The 14523-nt window shown below is 37.3% G+C and overlaps 2 non-coding genes across 2 annotated transcripts; both read left to right on the top strand.

Annotated features, from left to right (window-relative positions):
• Window positions 1-1191: 1191 nt before the first annotated feature.
• Window positions 1192-1263, top strand: TRNAA-CGC (transfer RNA alanine (anticodon CGC)). The gene has a single exon. It is a non-coding gene; the product is annotated as a tRNA-Ala (tRNA).
• Window positions 1264-5813: 4550 nt separating this feature from the next.
• TRNAA-UGC (transfer RNA alanine (anticodon UGC)) lies at window positions 5814-5885 on the top strand. The gene has a single exon. It is a non-coding gene; the product is annotated as a tRNA-Ala (tRNA).
• Window positions 5886-14523: the final 8638 nt, after the last annotated feature.

The raw sequence follows: 14523 nt of genomic DNA, 5'->3' as shown, positions 1-14523 counted from the left end.
TCAATATCCACACTATTCATTAGTAAAAGTAGGGGATTCTGATGATAAACCAGTCTCTGATGGAGAACTTTAAGAGCATTCCAATGTTTGGAATGGGCTTCTACTTGCATTCTCATCAGCCATGAAAACCATAAAGTCCTTGCAGTCAAGCATGGTATAATGGTTATGCTTCCATCCTCTAATATATCCCTAATAACACTGAAAGTAGTAACTCTCTAGTGAAATGTAAAGCTGCAATCACTTGTGCATAAGAAAATAGCAGCTCATACGGGATGTAGCTCAGTGGTAGAGCGCATGCTTCACATGTATGAGGCCCTGGGTTCAATCCCCGGCATTTCCAAGTTTTACAAAATACAGCTTTTTACCATATGTAAACTCTCTAGTAGAGCCAAAGTTAAAAAGCAAACCAATAAAAGTACTCTACAGCAATAGTCAAAGTTGAATACAAATCATAAAAAATCAATCAAATATGATTATATTCATCATCTTCTTCATTCCATTTTTCAAAGTTAAGTTCCCATTGAATGCCTATTGCCATTCTCCTACACTGAGGGAAAACATATGGTAAGTAGGAAATAGATTTTTTATTTTCAGTGGGAACTGATGGCGACTACCCGAGCAAAGTTTAATAAAAGAGCGAGACAAATAATAAAGCAAAACTAATTGATTAAGATCGAGAGACAAGTTCAAACACTTTGTGAACAAAAAGAGGATGGACATAGGCTTGGAGGGCAAGCACTTAATGAAATTTCAAAGCATGGAATGATGACAACATATGAACTCTACATAGATTGTCTGGTGAAGCATTAGCTAGCAATGCCCAAGAGGCAGTCATAGCATGCATCCTTTGTGCCCTTCTGCTAAGATCTGACACTGATGACCAAACAGAATGTAAGACAGCCCTCTAGTTAGCAAAACTTGATCAATATCCACACCATTCATTAGTAAAAGTAGGGGATTCTGATGATAAACCAGTCTCTGATGGAGAACTTTAAGAGCATTCCAATGTTTGGAATGGGCTTCTACTTGCATTCTCATCACCCATGAAAACCATAAAGTCCTTGCAGTCAAGCATGGTATAATGGTTATGCTTCCATCCTCTAATATATCCCTAATAACACTGAAAAGTAGTAAATCTCTAGTGAAATGTAAAGCTGCAATCACTTGTGCATAAGATAATAGCAGCTCCTAGGGGATGTAGCTCAGTGGTAGAGCGCATGCTTCGCATGTATGAGGCCCCGGGTTCAATCCCCGGCATCTCCAAGTTTTACAAAATACAGCTTTTTACTTTTTACTTTTTACCGTAAACTCTCTAGTAGAGCCAAAGTTAACAAGCAAACCAATAAAAGTACTCTACTGCAATAGTCAAAGTTGAATACAAATCATAAAAAATCAATCAAATATGATTATATTCATTATCTTCTTCATTCCATTTTTCAAAGTTAAGTTCCCATTGAATGCCTATTGCCATTCTCCTACACTGAGGGAAAACATATGGTAAGTAGGAAATAGATTTTTTATTTTCAGTGGGAACTGAAGGCGACTACCCGAGCAAAGTTTAATAAAAGAGCGAGACAAATAATATAGCAAAACTAATTGATTAAGATTGAGAGACAAGTTCAAACACTTTGTGAACAAAAAGAGGATGGACATGGGCTTGGAGGGCAAGCACTTAATGAAATTTCAAAGCATGGAATGATGACAACATATGAACTCTACATAGATTGTCTGTTGAAGCATTAGCTAGCAGTGTCCAGGAAGCAGTCATAGCATGCATCCTTTGTGCCCTTCTGCTAAGTTCTGACACTGATGACCAAACAGAATGTAAGACAGCCCTCTAGTTAGCAAAACTTGATCAATATCCACACCATTCATTAGTAAAAGTAGGGGATTCTGATGATAAACCAGTCTCTGATGGAGAACTTTAAGAGCATTCCAGTGTTTGGAATGGGCATCTACTTGCATTCTCATCAGCCATGAAAACCATAAAGTCCTTGCAGTCAAGCATGGTATAATGGTAATGCTTCCATCCTCTAAGATATCCCTAATAACACTGAAAAGTAGTAAATCTCTAATGAAATGTAAAGCTGCAATCACTTGTGCATAAAAAAATAGCAGCTCATAGGGGATGTAGCTCAGTGGTAGAGTGCATACTTCGCATGTATGAGGCCCCGGATTCAATCCGCGGCATCTCCAAGTTTTATAAAATACAGCTTTTTACCATATGTAAACTCTCTAGTAGAGCCAAAGAAAACAAGCAAACCAATAAAAGTACTCTACAGCAATAGTCAGAGTTGAATACAAATCATAAAAAATCAATCAAATATGATTATATTCATCATCTTCTTCATTCCAATTTTCAAAGTTAAGTTCCCATTGAATGCCTTTTGCCATTCTCCTACACTGAGGGAAAACTTATGGTAAGTAGGAAATTGATTTTCTATTTTCAGTGGGAACTGAAGGCGACTACCCGAGCAAAGTTTAATAAAAGAGCGAGACAAGGAATATAGCAAAACTAATTGATTAAGATTGAGAGACAAGTTCAAACACTTTGTGAACAAAAAGAGGATGGACATAGGCTTGGAGGGCAAGCGCTTAATGAAATTTCAAAGCATGGAATGATGACAACATATGAACTCTACATAGATTGTCTGGTGAAGCATTAGCTAGCAATGCCCAAGAGGCAGTCATAGCATACATCCTTTGTGCCCTTCTGCTAAGTTCTGACACTGATGACCAAACAGAATGTAAGACAGCCCTCTAGTTAGCAAAACTTGATCAATATCCACACCATTCATTAGTAAAAGTAGGGGATTCTGATGATAAACCAGTCTCTGATGGAGAAGTTTAAGAGCATTCCAATGTTTGGAATGGGCTTCTACTTGTATTCTCATCAGCCATGAAAACCATAAAGTCCTTGCAGTCAAGCATGGTATAATGGTTATGCTTCCATCCTCTAATATATCCCTAATAACACTGAAAAGTAGTAACTCTCTAGTGAAATGTAAAGCTGCAATCACTTGTGCATAAGAAAATAGCAGCTCATACGGGATGTAGCTCAGTGGTAGAGCGCATGCTTCACATGTATGAGGCCCTGGGTTCAATCCCTGGCATTTCCAAGTTTTACAAAATACAGCTTTTTACCATAAGTAAACTCTCTAGAAAAGCAAAAGTTAAAAAGCAAACCAATAAAAGTACTCTACAGCAATAGTCAAAGTTGAATACAAATCATAAAAAATCAATCAAATATGATTATATTCATCATCTTCTTCATTCCATTTTTCAAAGTTAAGTTCCCATTGAATGCCTTTTGCCATTCTCCTACACTGAGGGAAAACATATGGTAAGTAGGAAATAGATTTTTTATTTTCAGTGGGAACTGAAGGCGACTACCCGAGCAAAGTTTAATAAAAGAGCAAGACAAATAATATAGCAAAACTAATTGATTAAGATTGAGAGACAAGTTCAAACACTTTGTGAACAAAAAGAGGATGGACATGGGCTTGGAGGGCAAGCACTTAATGAAATTTCAAAGCATGGAATGATGACAACATATGAACTCTACATAGATTGTCTGGTGAAGCATTAGCTAGCAGTGGCCAAGAGGCAGTCTTAGCATGCATCCTTTGTGCCCTTCTGCTAAGTTCTGACACTGATGACCAAACAGAATGTAAGACAGCCCTCTAGTTAGCAAAACTTGATCAATATCCACACTATTCATTAGTAAAAGTAGGGGATTCTGATGATAAACCAGTCTCTGATGAGAACTTTAAGAGCATTCCAATGTTTGGAATGGGCTTCTACTTGCATTCTCATCAGCCATGAAAACCATAAAGTCCTTGCAGTCAAGCATGGTATAATGGTTATGCTTCCATCCTCTAATATATCCCTAATAACACTGAAAAGTAGTAACTCTCTAGTGAAATGTAAAGCTGCAATCACTTGTGCATAAGAAAATAGCAGCTCATACGGGATGTAGCTCAGTGGTAGAGCGCATGCTTCACATGTATGAGGCCCTGGGTTCAATCCCCGGCATTTCCAAGTTTCACAAAATACAGCTTTTTACCATATGTAAACTCTCTAGAAAAGCAAAATTTAAAAAGCAAACCAATAAAAGTACTCTACAGCAATAGTCAAAGTTGAATACAAATCATAAAAAATCAATCAAATATGATTATATTCATCATCTTCTTCATTCCATTTTTCAAAGTTAAGTTCCCATTGAATGCCTATTGCCATTCTCCTACACTGAGGGAAAACATATGGTAAGTAGAAATAGATTTTTTATTTTCAGTGGGAACTGAAGGCGACTACCCGAGCAAAGTTTAATAAAAGAGCGAGACAAATAATATAGCAAAACTAATTGATTAAGATTGAGAGACAAGTTCAAACACTTTGTGAACAAAAAGAGGATGGACATGGGCTTGGAGGGCAAGCACTTAATGAAATTTCAAAGCATGGAATGATGACAACATATGAACTCTACATAGATTGTCTGGTGAAGCATTAGCTAGCAGTGGCCAAGAGGCAGTCTTAGCATGCATCCTTTGTGCCCTTCTGCTAAGTTCTGACACTGATGACCAAACAGAATGTAAGACAGCCCTCTAGTTAGCAAAACTTGATCAATATCCACACTATTCATTAGTAAAAGTAGGGGATTCTGATGATAAACCAGTCTCTGATGGAGAACTTTAAGAGCATTCCAATGTTTGGAATGGGCTTCTACTTGCATTCTCATCAGCCATGAAAACCATAAAGTCCTTGCAGTCAAGCATGGTATAATGGTTATGCTTCCATCCTCTAATATATCCCTAATAACACTGAAAAGTAGTAACTCTCTAGTGAAATGTAAAGCTGCAATCACTTGTGCATAAGAAAATAGCAGCTCATACGGGATGTAGCTCAGTGGTAGAGCGCATGCTTCACATGTATGAGGCCCTGGGTTCAATCCCCGGCATTTCCAAGTTTTACAAAATACAGCTTTTTACCATATGTAAACTCTCTAGTAGAGCCAAAGTTAAAAAGCAAACCAATAAAAGTACTCTACAGCAATAGTCAAAGTTGAATACAAATCATAAAAAATCAATCAAATATGATTATATTCATCATCTTCTTCATTCCATTTTTCAAAGTTAAGTTCCCATTGAATGCCTATTGCCATTCTCCTACACTGAGGGAAAACATATGGTAAGTAGGAAATAGATTTTTTATTTTCAGTGGGAACTGAAGGCGACTACCCGAGCAAAGTTTAATAAAAGAGCGAGACAAATAATATAGCAAAACTAATTGATTAAGATTGAGAGACAAGTTCAAACACTTTGTGAACAAAAAGAGGATGGACATAGGCTTGGAGGGCAAGGGCTTAATAAAATTTCAAAGCATGGAATGATGACAACATATCAACTCTACATAGATTGTCTGGTGAAGCATTAGCTAGCAATGCCCAAGAGGCAGTCATAGCATGCATCCTTTGTGCCCTTCTGCTAAGTTCTGACACTGATGACCAAACAGAATGTAAGACAGCCCTCTAGTTAGCAAAACTTGATCAATATGCACACCATTCATTAGTAAAAGTAGGGGATTCTGATGATAAACCAGTCTCTGATGGAGAACTTTAAGAGCATTCCATTGTTCGGAATGGACTTCTACTTGCATTCTCATCACCCATGAAAACCATAAAGTCCTTGCAGTCAAGCATGGTATAATGGTTATGCTTCCATCCTCTAATATATCCCTATTAACACTGAAAAGTAGTAAATCTCTAGTGAAATGTAAAGCTGCAATCACTTGTACATAAGAAATAGCAGCTCTTAGGGGATGTAGCTCAGTGGTAGAGCGCATGCTTTGCATATATGAGGTCCCGGGATCAATCCCCGGCATCTCAAAGTTTTACAAAATACAGCTTTTTACCATAAGTAAACTCTCTAGTAGAGCCAAAGTTAACAAGCAAACCAATAAAAGTACTCTACAGCAATAGTCAAAGTTGAATACAAATCATAAAAAATCAATCAAATATGATTATATTCATCATCTTCTTCATTCCTTTTTTCAAAGTTAAGTTCCCATTGAATGCCTATTGCCATTCTCCTACACTGAGGGAAAACATATTTTAAGTAGGAAATAGATTTTTTATTTTCAGTGGGAACTGAAGGCGACTACCCGAGCAAAGTTTAATAAAAGAGCGAGACAAATAATATAGCAAAACTAATTGATTAAGATTGAGAGACAAGTTCAAACACTTTGTGAACAAAAAGAGGTTGGACATGGGCTTGGAGGGCAAGCACTTAATGAAATTTCAAAGCATGGAATGATGACAACATATGAACTCTACATAGATTGTCTGTTGAAGCATTAGCTAGCAGTGGCCAAGAGGCAGTCTTAGCATGCATCCTTTGTGCCCTTCTGCTAAGTTCTGACACTGATGACCAAACAGAATGTAAGACAGCCCTCTAGTTAGCAAAACTTGATCAATATCCACACCATTCATTAGTAAAAGTAGGGGATTCTGATGATAAACCAGTCTCTGATGGAGAACTTTAAGAGCATTCCAGTGTTTGGAATGGGCATCTACTTGCATTCTCATCAGCCATGAAAACCATAAATTCCTTGCTGTCAAGCATTGTATAATGGTAATGCTTCCATCCTCTAAGATATCCTTAATAACACTGAAAAGTAGTAAATCTCTAGTGAAATGTAAAGCTGCAATCACTTGTGCATAAAAAAATAGCAGCTCAAAGGGGATGTAGCTCAATGGTAGAGTGCGTGCTTCGCATGTATGAGGCCCCAGGATTCAATCCCCGGCATCTCCAAGTTTTATAAAATACAGCTTTTTACCATATGTAAACTCTCTCGTAGAGCCAGAGAAAACAAGCAAACCAATAAAAGTACTCTACAGCAATAGTCAGAGTTGAATACAAATCATAAAAAATCAATCAAATATGATTATATTCATCATCTTCTTCATTCCAATTTTCAAAGTTAAGTTCCCATTGAATGCCTATTGCCATTCTCCTACACTGAGGGAAAACTTATGGTAAGTAGGAAATAGATTTTCTATTTTCAGTGAGAACTGAAGGCGACAACTCGAGCAAAGTTTAATAAAAGAGCGAGACAAGTAATATAGCAAAACTAATTGATTAAGATTTAGAGACAAATTCAAACACTTTGTGAACAAAAAGAGGATGGACATAGGCTTGGAGGGCAAGCACTTAATGAAATTTCAAAGCATGGAATGATGACAACATATCAACTCTACATAGATTGTCTGGTGAAGCATTAGCTAGCAATGCCCAAGAGGCAGTCATAGCATGCATCCTTTGTGCCCTTCTGCTAAGTTCTGACACTGATGACCAAACAGAATGTAAGACAGCCCTCTAGTTAGCAAAACTTGATCAATATCCACACCATTCATTAGTAAAAGTAGGGGATTCTGATGATAAACCAGTCTCTGATGGAGAACTTTAAGAGCATTCCAATGTTTGGAATGGGCTTCTACTTGCATTCTCATCAGCCATGAAAACCATAAAGTCCTTGCAGTCAAGCATGGTATAATGGTTATGCTTCCATCCTCTAATATATCCCTAATAACACTGAAAAGTAGTAACTCTCTAGTGAAATGTAAAGCTGCAATCACTTGTGCATAAGAAAATAGCAGCTCATACGGGATGTAGCTCAGTGGTAGAGCGCATGCTTCACATGTATGAGGCCCCGGGTTCAATCCCTGGCATTTCCAAGTTTTACAAAATACAGCTTTTTACCATATGTAAACTCTCTAGTAGAGCCAAAGTTAAAAAGCAAACCAATAAAAGTACTCTACAGCAATAGTCAAAGTTGAATACAAATCATAAAAAATCAATCAAATATGATTATATTCATCATCTTCTTCATTCCATTTTTCAAAGTTAAGTTCCCATTGAATGCCTATTGCCATTCTCCTACACTGAGGGAAAACATATGGTAAGTAGGAAATAGATTTTTTATTTTCAGTGGGAACTGAAGGCGACTACCCGAGCAAAGTTTAATAAAAGAGCGAGACAAATAATATAGCAAAACTAATTGATTAAGATTGAGAGACAAGTTCAAACACTTTGTGAACAAAAAGAGGATGGACATGGGCTTGGAGGGCAAGCACTTAATGAAATTTCAAAGCATGGAATGATGACAACATATGAACTCTACATAGATTGTCTGTTGAAGCATTAGCTAGCAGTGTCCAGGAAGCAGTCATAGCATGCATCCTTTGTGCCCTTCTGCTAAGTTCTGACACTGATGACCAAACAGAATGTAAGACAGCCCTCTAGTTAGCAAAACTTGATCAATATCCACACCATTCATTAGTAAAAGTAGGGGATTCTGATGATAAACCAGTCTCTGATGGAGAACTTTAAGAGCATTCCAGTGTTTGGAATGGGCATCTACTTGCATTCTCATCAGCCATGAAAACCATAAAGTCCTTGCAGTCAAGCATGGTATAATGGTAATGCTTCCATCCTCTAAGATATCCCTAATAACACTGAAAAGTAGTAAATCTCTAATGAAATGTAAAGCTGCAATCACTTGTGCATAAAAAAATAGCAGCTCATAGGGGATGTAGCTCAGTGGTAGAGTGCGTGCTTCGCATGTATGAGGCCCCGGATTCAATCCGCGGCATCTCCAAGTTTTATAAAATACAGCTTTTTACCATATGTAAACTCTCTAGTAGAGCCAAAGAAAACAAGCAAACCAATAAAAGTACTCTACAGCAATAGTCAGAGTTGAATACAAATCATAAAAAATCAATCAAATATGATTATATTCATCATCTTCTTCATTCCAATTTTCAAAGTTAAGTTCCCATTGAATGCCTTCTGCCATTCTCCTACACTGAGGGAAAACTTATGGTAAGTAGGAAATAGATTTTCTATTTTCAGTGGGAACTGAAGGCGACTACCCGAGCAAAGTTTAATAAAAGAGCGAGACAAGGAATATAGCAAAACTAATTGATTAAGATTGAGAGACAAGTTCAAACACTTTGTGAACAAAAAGAGGATGGACATAGGCTTGGAGGGCAAGCGCTTAATGAAATTTCAAAGCATGGAATGATGACAACATATGAACTCTACATAGATTGTCTGGTGAAGCATTAGCTAGCAATGCCCAAGAGGCAGTCATAGCATACATCCTTTGTGCCCTTCTGCTAAGTTCTGACACTGATGACCAAACAGAATGTAAGACAGCCCTCTAGTTAGCAAAACTTGATCATTATCCACACCATTCATTAGTAAAAGTAGGGGATTCTGATGATAAACCAGTCTCTGATGGAGAAGTTTAAGAGCATTCCAATGTTTGGAATGGGCTTCTACTTGTATTCTCATCAGCCATGAAAACCATAAAGTCCTTGCAGTCAAGCATGGTATAATGGTTATGCTTCCATCCTCTAATATATCCCTAATAACACTGAAAAGTAGTAACTCTCTAGTGAAATGTAAAGCTGCAATCACTTGTGCATAAGAAAATAGCATACGGGATGTAGCTTAGTGTAGCTCAGTGGTAGAGCGCATGCTTCACATGTATGAGGCCCTGGGTTCAATCCCCGGCATTTCCAAGTTTTACAAAATACAGCTTTTTACCATATGTAAACTCTCTAGAAAAGCAAAAGTTAAAAAGCAAACCAATAAAAGTACTCTACAGCAATAGTCAAAGTTGAATACAACTCATAAAAAATCAATCAAATATGATTATATTCATCATCTTCTTCATTCCATTTTTCAAAGTTAAGTTCCCATTGAATGCCTATTGCCATTCTCCTACACTGAGGGAAAACATATGGTAAGTAGGAAATAGATTTTTTATTTTCAGTGGGAACTGAAGGCGACTACCCGAGCAAAGTTTAATAAAAGAGCGAGACAAATAATATAGCAAAACTAATTGATTAAGATTGAGAGACAAGTTCAAACACTTTGTGAACAAAAAGAGGATGGACATGGGTTTGGAGGGCAAGCACTTAATGAAATTTCAAAGCATGGAATGATGACAACATATGAACTCTACATAGATTGTCTGGTGAAGCATTAGCTAGCAGTGGTAAAGAGGCAGTCTTAGCATGCATCCTTTGTGCCCTTCTGCTAAGTTCTGACAATGATGACCAAACAGAATGTAAGACAGCCCTCTAGTTAGCAAAACTTGATCAATATCCACACTATTCATTAGTAAAAGTAGGGGATTCTGATGATAAACCAGTCTCTGATGGAGAACTTTAAGAGCATTCCAATGTTTGGAATGGGCTTCTACTTGCATTCTCATCAGCCATGAATGCCTATTGCCATTCTCCTACACTGAGGGAAAACATATTTTAAGTAGGAAATAGATTTTTTATTTTCAGTGGGAACTGAAGGTGACTACCCGAGCAAAGTTTAATAAAAGAGCGAGACAAATAATATAGCATGGAATGGGCATCTACTTGCATTCTCATCAGCCATGAAAACCATAAATTCCTTGCTGTCAAGCATGGTATAATGGTAATGCTTCCATCCTCTAAGATATCCTTAATAACACTGAAAAGTAGTAAATCTCTAGTGAAATGTAAAGCTGCAATCACTTGTGCATAAAAAAATAGCAGCTCAAAGGGGATGTAGCTCAATGGTAGAGTGCGTGCTTCGCATGTATGAGGCCCCAGGATTCAATCCCCGGCATCTCCAAGTTTTATAAAATACAGCTTTTTACCATATGTAAACTCTCTAGTAGAGCCAAAGAAAACAAGCAAACCAATAAAAGTACTCTACAGCAATAGTCAGAGTTGAATACAAATCATAAAAAATCAATCAAATATGATTATATTCATCATCTTCTTCATTCCAATTTTCAAAGTTAAGTTCCCATTGAATGTCTATTGCCATTCTCCTACACTGAGGGAAAACTTATGGTAAGTAGGAAATAGATTTTCTATTTTCAGTGGGAACTGAAGGCGACTACCCGAGCAAAGTTTAATAAAAGAGCGAGACAAGGAATATAGCAAAACTAATTGATTAAGATTGAGAGACAAGTTCAAACACTTTGTGAACAAAAAGAGGATGGACATAGGCTTGGAGGGCAAGCGCTTAATGAAATTTCAAAGCATGGAATGATGACAACATATGAACTCTACATAGATTGTCTGGTGAAGCATTAGCTAGCAATGCCCAAGAGGCAGTCATAGCATACATCCTTTGTGCCCTTCTGCTAAGTTCTGACACTGATGACCAAACAGAATGTAAGACAGCCCTCTAGTTAGCAAAACTTGATCATTATCCACACCATTCATTAGTAAAAGTAGGGGATTCTGATGATAAACCAGTCTCTGATGGAGAAGTTTAAGAGCATTCCAATGTTTGGAATGGGCTTCTACTTGCATTCTCATCAGCCATGAAAACCATAAAGTCCTTGCAGTCAAGCATGGTATAATGGTTATGCTTCCATCCTCTAATATATCCCTAATAACACTGAAAAGTAGTAACTCTCTAGTGAAATGTAAAGCTGCAATCACTTGTGCATAAGAAAATAGCAGCTCATACGGGATGTAGCTCAGTGGTAGAGCGCATGCTTCACATGTATGAGGCCCTGGGTTCAATCCCTGGCATTTCCAAGTTTTACAAAATACAGCTTTTTACCATATGTAAACTCTCTAGAAAAGCAAAAGTTAAAAAGCAAACCAATAAAAGTACTCTACAGCAATAGTCAAAGTTGAATACATATCATAAAAAATCAATCAAATATGATTATATTCATCATCTTCTTCATTCCATTTTTCAAAGTTAAGTTCCCATTGAATGCCTATTGCCATTCTCCTACACTGAGGGAAAACATATGGTAAGTAGGAAATAGATTTTTTATTTTCAGTGGGAACTGAAGGCGACTACCCGAGCAAAGTTTAATAAAAGAGCGAGACAAATAATATAGCAAAACTAATTGATTAAGATTGAGAGACAAGTTCAAACACTTTGTGAACAAAAAGATGATGGACATGGGCTTGGAGGGCAAGCACTTAATGAAATTTCAAAGCATGGAATGATGACAACATATGAACTCTACATAGATTGTCTGGTGAAGCATTAGCTAGCAGTGGCCAAGAGGCAGTCTTAGCATGATCCTTTGTGCCCTTCTGCTAAGTTCTGACACTGATGACCAAACAGAATGTAAGACAGCCCTCTAGTTAGCAAAACTTGATCAATATCCACACTATTCATTAGTAAAAGTAGGGGATTCTGATGATAAACCAGTCTCTGATGGAGAACTTTAAGAGCATTCCAATGTTTGGAATGGGCTTCTACTTGCATTCTCATCACCCATGAAAACCATAAAGTCCTTGCAGTCAAGCATGGTATAATGGTTATGCTTCCATCCTCTAATATATCCCTAATAACACTGAAAAGTAGTAACTCTCTAGTGAAATGTAAAGCTGCAATCACTTGTGCATACGAAAATAGCAGCTCATACGGGATGTAGCTCAGTGGTAGAGCGCATGCTTCACATGTATGAGGCCCTGGGTTCAATCCCCGGCATTTCCAAGTTTTACAAAATACAGCTTTTTACCATATGTAAACTCTCTAGTAGAGCCAAAGTTAAAAAGCAAACCAATAAAAGTACTCTACAGCAATAGTCAAAGTTGAATACAAATCATAAAAAATCAATCAAATATGATTATATTCATCATCTTCTTCATTCCATTTTTCAAAGTTAAGTTCCCATTGAATGCCTATTACCATTCTCCTACACTGAGGGAAAACATATGGTAAGTAGGAAATAGATTTTTTATTTTCAGTGGGAACTGAAGGCGACTACCCGAGCAAAGTTTAATAAAAGAGCGAGACAAATAATATAGCAAAACTAATTGATTAAGATTGAGAGACAAGTTCAAACACTTTGTGAACAAAAAGAGGATGGACATGGGCTTGGAGGGCAAGCACTTAATGAAATTTCAAAGCATGGAATGATGACAACATATGAACTCTACATAGATTGTCTGTTGAAGCATTAGCTAGCAGTGTCCAGGAAGCAGTCATAGCATGCATCCTTTGTGCCCTTCTGCTAAGTTCTGACACTGATGACCAAACAGAATGTAAGACAGCCCTCTAGTTAGCAAAACTTGATCAATATCCACACCATTCATTAGTAAAAGTAGGGGATTCTGATGATAAACCAGTCTCTGATGGAGAACTTTAAGAGCATTCCAGTGTTTGGAATGGGCATCTACTTGCATTCTCATCAGCCATGAAAACCATAAAGTCCTTGCAGTCAAGCATGGTATAATGGTAATGCTTCCATCCTCTAAGATATCCCTAATAACACTGAAAAGTAGTAAATCTCTAATGAAATGTAAAGCTGCAATCACTTGTGCAAAAAAAAATAGCAGCTCATAGGGGATGTAGCTCAGTGGTAGAGTGCGTGCTTCGCATGTATGAGGCCCCGGATTCAATCCGCGGCATCTCCATGTTTTATAAAATACAGCTTTTTACCATATGTAAACTCTCTAGTAGAGCCAAAGAAAACAAGCAAACCAATAAAAGTACTCTACAGCAATAGTCAGAGTTGAATACAAATCATAAAAAATCAATCAAATATGATTATATTCATCATCTTCTTCATTCCAATTTTCAAAGTTAAGTTCCCATTGAATGCCTATTGCCATTCTCCTACACTGAGGGAAAACTTATAGTAAGTAGGAAATAGATTTTCTATTTTCAGTGGGAACTGAAGGCGACTACCCGAGCAAAGTTTAATAAAAGAGCGAGACAAGGAATATAGCAAAACTAATTGATTAAGATTGAGAGACAAGTTCAAACACTTTGTGAACAAAAAGAGGATGGACATAGGCTTGGAGGGCAAGCGCTTAATGAAATTTCAAAGCATGGAATGATGACAACATATGAACTCTACATAGATTGTCTGGTGAAGCATTAGCTAGCAATGCCCAAGAGGCAGTCATAGCATACATCCTTTGTGCCCTTCTGCTAAGTTCTGACACTGATGACCAAACAGAATGTAAGACAGCCCTCTAGTTAGCAAAACTTGATCAATATCCACACCATTCATTAGTAAAAGTAGGGGATTCTGATGATAAACCAGTCTCTGATGGAGAAGTTTAAGAGCATTCCAATGTTTGGAATGGGCTTCTACTTGTATTCTCATCAGCCATGAAAACCATAAAGTCCTTGCAGTCAAGCATGGTATAATGGTTATGCTTCCATCCTCTAATATATCCCTAATAACACTGAAAAGTAGTAACTCTCTAGTGAAATGTAAAGCTGCAATCACTTGTGCATAAGAAAATAGCATACGGGATGTAGCTCAGTGTAGCTCAGTGGTAGAGCGCATGCTTCACATGTATGAGGCCCTGGGTTCAATCCCCGGCATTTCCAAGTTTTACAAAATACAGCTTTTTACCATATGTAAACTCTCTAGAAAAGCAAAAGTTAAAAAGCAAACCAATAAAAGTACTCTACAGCAATAGTCAAAGTTGAATACAAATCATAAAAAATCAATCAAATATGATTATATTCATCATCTTCT

Source organism: Taudactylus pleione, unplaced genomic scaffold (assembly GCF_031769625.1).
Source record: "Taudactylus pleione unplaced genomic scaffold, aTauple2 ptg000070l, whole genome shotgun sequence".
Lineage (NCBI taxonomy): Eukaryota > Metazoa > Chordata > Amphibia > Anura > Myobatrachidae > Taudactylus > Taudactylus pleione.
Note: the sequence above shows the minus strand (reverse complement) of the source record. Positions and strands in the feature narration are given on the sequence as shown.